This window comes from Mastomys coucha, unplaced genomic scaffold, assembly GCF_008632895.1.
Source record: "Mastomys coucha isolate ucsf_1 unplaced genomic scaffold, UCSF_Mcou_1 pScaffold15, whole genome shotgun sequence".
Taxonomy (NCBI): domain Eukaryota; kingdom Metazoa; phylum Chordata; class Mammalia; order Rodentia; family Muridae; genus Mastomys; species Mastomys coucha.
In genome coordinates, this window is record NW_022196897.1 from 5,262,428 (window position 1) to 5,267,552 (window position 5,125).

Genomic DNA, 5,125 nt, shown 5'->3' on the forward strand with positions numbered 1-5,125 from the left:
GGAGGGAGGGAGGGAGGGAGGGTGTAAAATGAGACCTTTTTAATCATAAGAACAATGAGAACCCAACCATAATGTCCTGTTTTGCACCTTTTAAGACAGGAGAAATTCCAAAACTTTGATGATATACTATGTTGGTGAGACTGTGGAGAAAGAGGCTATGTCAAGTTGGGAGCACAAATGGCTCAACCCAGTGGAGGGGGGAGTTTGGCAATATCTACCAAAATTGCATATGCATTTACTTTTTAACCCATCAGTCTCTCTCATAAAAATCAACCCCCAAGGGTATAATACTGGTGAAAACACGGAATGATAAATGTACATTATTATTCATTGCAACACTAGTAATAGCAAAGGACTGGAAACGGCCCAAATGCCCATCAGCAAGGGACTGCTTGGAAAACTGCAGCCCAGCCACATAATGGAGCTGTCAGAGGCACAAGGCAGACGGCCACAAGCCTAGGGAGTGCTCTCTGGGATCAGCAGGAAACAGGGAGAGGCAACTCCAGCAGGCAGCCTCCTCCACCAGCCACATAGCACACAGATGACACATACTGTATCAACACACAGTCCTACACATCAAAAACAAAAGACAGCAAGTGACCCAAAGCCAGTAAAAAACATGTATTTCCAAGAAGGGAGCAGACCAGGAATGAAAAGAATAAAGGCAAAAATGGTAGAGTTTCAATTCTGGAAATCGTATAAACACTTTAGAGACTGAACAACATATATAACGCCCACAAATAAAATAACAATGAGGTAACATTTAAAATTAACCAAAGCAAGTAGCATGGACATGTGGTGGCAATGCTTCCCAGTGTCCAGGGTCCTACACTTGGTGTTTGGAGCACTGGTGGAGATTATTCAAAATATTGCATATTCCCTTTGAAAATTACATGAATGTCCTGTTCACTGGTGTGTGCAAAAGGAGTGCCATCTTTCTAACAATGGTTCCTAATCTAAGTGATGGAAAGACTTATTTGAGACCAGGTTTCACTGTGGAGCCAAGGCTAACCTCAAAGTAGCAATCTTGCTCAGTGCTGGGATTCTAGACAAACAACCATGGCCAGCAAGCTTTTCTTTTTTATCTTTGTAAACATTCTGAAATGATCACAGAGAAGGTGGATGGGTAGCTTTTTGTAATGCAGGAACAGAAAATCCAGAGAAATTCTATTCCAAGTGAATTTTTTCTGGTCTACGGTAAATTTAAGAAAATGATAAAACCTCTCTCTCTCTCTCTCTCTCTCTCTCTCTCTCTCTCTCACACACACACACACACACACACACACATACATATACACATGGGAGAGGGGATGAACATACTAATTCTCTATGTGCCTACAGTCCAGCTCCCCATTCCTATGACCACCTTGCCCATGTCCCAGGAGACTCTTAAATACTAACCCAGCTTCATTTACTTTTTGGAAGTCTGTTCTTAAAGGCAAGAAAAGGACAAGACAGACATATTTCTTCCCCACACCCCACCTGCTTTAGAGTCTGTCCTGCAGTAGCTCTATCCTCAAAGGAATGACCATTTTGCATAGCCCTTTCTTCATGAGTCCAGTCCTGCACAGATTTCAGACGCAGAGAGCTCATGCTGTGGAATCACTAGGCTCTGAACCACTGGTACAATTTTGTAAAGATCTGGAACTTCCCCTCAGGCAAGGCTACTCAGCTTTTAGCTGCACTCTGACCAATATGGGAATACATGCACCTGTGCATATATGTGCACACCAAAGCACACATACCTATATACAGGTCCACAAACAAGCACATGCCAACATATACACAAATATATGTACATGCATAGCTAAGAGACACAAACACAAACTTAAATTTTTCATATTCATATAAATATATATAAACATAGCACATATAAATATACATGGCTACATAAAAATATACATGTACATGGTGGGGGGCCATGAGGCAGGACTTAAATCTGACTACAATTTAATTAAAAACTATACCTTTCACAAAAATAAAGTAGGCCATAGTTCCCTAAGCAGGTTCCCAAAATTGTTATAACACTAAAATTCTATAGCAACAAATCAAATGACTAGACACAGTAAGAGACAGAATCCCACAAAGAAGCCGCAGGGTCAGGAGAAAAAGGTCATATATCAGAAGGCCAGCATCTCACAGTCTTCTCCCTTCAGGAGAGGAAGGTGAGTCTTGAGTCAAGTATCCTTGAGCCATTCACCAAGATGCCTCCGTGAGTAAAGGCTATCACCAAGCATGGCGCCCTGAGCTTGATCCCCAGAGCTCACAAGACTGCAGAAGATAGTGCCTTCTGCAAGCCACCGCTGACCTTCCCATGCATGAGCATGCACACACACACACAGAGAAAGTAAGTAAGCAAATAGGCAGGGGAGAACTCCCAGCACCCTAACACCAGAATACTCCCATCTGCCTCAGATAATGGCTGGAAGGCTCCAGATACAGTAAGTGCTTCGGGGGCATTAAAAGCAGGAGAGGGCCATTGTGTTTAAGAAGGATGTATGCAATGATACCTCATAAATTCATACAGTGATACTTTACTCCATGATCCCCCCCTCCTCTATGTCAAAAAGCAAATTCATCCACTTAAGAGCACTCAAGACAGAAATGAACCTTGACAGGGAAAAAAAAATCCTAGTCTATTCCTTCTAATCAGCAGGACTGCATCCAAACCATTGTGGACAGATGGGTATTTTGTTCTATTTTTAAAGACCTCCGAGGAAGGAGATCTACAAACCCACTTGGCAGCTGATGTGCCAATCCATTGTAGGGAAACTTATGGATACACAAAGAAGTGAGGATAGTTTGCCCCCTCCCGCACCCCTGCCAGGACATATAGCAGAGGACTGCCTGGTCTGACCTCAGTGGGAGATGCACCTAACCTCGAGAGAGACTTGGGGCCCCAGGGAGTGGGTAGGCCTGGCAGGGGTCAGGGGACATTCTCTTGGAGACAGGGAGGAGGAATGGGATGAAGAACTGTGGGAGGGAGACCAGGAGGGGGGAAATGAGACTGGACTGCAAAAAATAAAAGTAATAAAAAAAATAAAGGTCTTGAATAATGGCAAAAAAAAAAAAAAAATGGTGCCAAACTCACAGAAATAGAGCAACTGTGATCCAAGGAAGTGTGGGGGAGGGTAAGCAGAAGCATTTCCCACCCGGTACATGAAACATCATGATCAGCACCATGAATGTCAAGTCATTGCATTCTGAAATGCACTCCAAATTCATAAGAAACAATTTCTAGATATGATATTGGAAGTGGCAGAACACAGCTAATTCGAGGGTAGACCCAGCAAATCTGCACTAGATTCTTGTGCATGTCGACAGGTGATACAAACCTGATCTTGGTCTGCACAGGTGGACTCTGACTTCATGCTAGACCCAAGACCTTGTCCTATCCAGGAATCACACAGAAATAAAAGGAGGAAACAAACGCTGGATGAACCACAGCCTGGCTTCTCTCTAATGCACTGGGATACATTTTCTGGCCATATGAAGGCAGGATGCAACCTTACAGAAGGTTTTACTTGATCTCCTCAACTAGGTCTCTAGCATTTGAAGAGTGATTTCTCCATATGGATGAATCCTTGGACACCCACCAACTGCAAATTTTAAATCAATTATTTTTTTTTTAATTTTATTGATTCTTTGTGAGTTTCACATTATGCATCCCAATACGACTCATGTCCCTATCCCTCTGTATCCCCTCTCTGCCCTTGCAACGTATGAATAAGAAGTAACAAACAAAAATTTAAAAAATAAACAAAACATCTCGTTCTGGAAACGATAGTGTGTCACAGAGTATCCTGTAGTCTATCCTGTTGTTCACCCATCTTTACTTGTGGATGTTCACTGAAATGAATCATTGGTTTGGTTTGAGGCCTCTCACTTCTGCTACACCATCAATACTAGATCCTTACTGGGACTCCAAATCACTTCTCTGCCTTTTGGCTAAGATCAACTGTTATATCTGTTCTTACCATTTTAAATCAATGATTGTTAACTCATGCAATTCTGATCCCAGGAGGCATTTAGCAATAGCTAGAAACATTTTTGATGGCCCCAGTTAGGAATAGTCACTCACTGGATAGAGTAGAAAGACCCTGTGAGCCATCCCATAACACACAGAACAGTGGCCCACAATAAAGAATTATTTGGAAAAAATGTCACTGATTTCAATGTTGCGAAGCATTAGATTTGAACCTTTTAAATACTTTCTGAAAGTTTTATGTGTTAAAATTTTAGAAGAAAGAGAAGCATTTTCCCTCTATCCTCACCTTGACTATGAACTCATAAAATATTTACTAAATACCAATATTCTTTTGCTAGGCACATTAAATAAAGAAAAACCAATGATGCCCCTTGCAAAGACATGTAAGCCAGCTGTACAAAAAAGTGTGAAACTAAGGTATCTTGTTGAAATAGTAAATCAACAATAACAACAATAAAACCAGTGTCCAAGCACAAAGTGACCTCTAATTCTTAGTCACTTCTTGCCGGGGGTGGGGGTGAGAAGTTCATGTCCGTGCACACATGTGCAAGGGGGTTGGTGCACATTGAGTCCAGAGATTGTAATCAGTAGTCTCAAGCTCTCTCACTGAAGTGCAGCAGACCCATCCAGCTAGACAAGTTGGCTAGGAAACCCCAGGGCTCCTCTTGTGTCCATTTTCCATCTCAGGGATTAGAGGTGTGTACCACCATGTCCAGCTTTTTGTAAGGCCCTTAGGACCTGAACCCAAGTTCTCATAGCAAGTCTGTTACCAGGTAGCTGGACCCCACACCCCCTACCTCCCCCCTCCCCGCCATGGCCAGGTCTTAGACATTTCTGATTAAATGAGTCAGACTGAGACTGCACAGGGCCTCCTGGCATAAACCTAACTCTTTTATTAAGTTAAGTTTTCTTTTTGTAAAGGAATGTGATACATGTGCAATTGAAAGAGAATGGGTGGAGGTGATTTACTTTTGGATTCTCTCTGGAACACTGCAGCATTTCTCCTAGAGAAGACACATTATATGTGATAGTTTAGTTCTAGGTCAGCCAAGAAAGTCTAATGTAACAGCAGTCCAGCTGAAGTAATAAAACTGGAGGTGTGAGAACCCTGAGCCTCATAACTTAGAAAACAGCTCC

General features: G+C 42.3%; 1 protein-coding gene and 1 non-coding gene across 3 annotated transcripts in view; one reads left to right on the top strand and one right to left on the bottom strand.

The window, feature by feature from the left end:
• Positions 1-5,125, bottom strand: part of Nebl (nebulette) — a 375,861-nt gene that overhangs the window by 149,248 nt on the left and 221,488 nt on the right. The gene's annotated exons all lie outside the window — the stretch shown is intronic.
• On the top strand, positions 3,929-4,116 carry LOC116092602. The gene has a single exon (XR_004119354.1). It is a non-coding gene; the product is annotated as a U2 spliceosomal RNA (small nuclear RNA).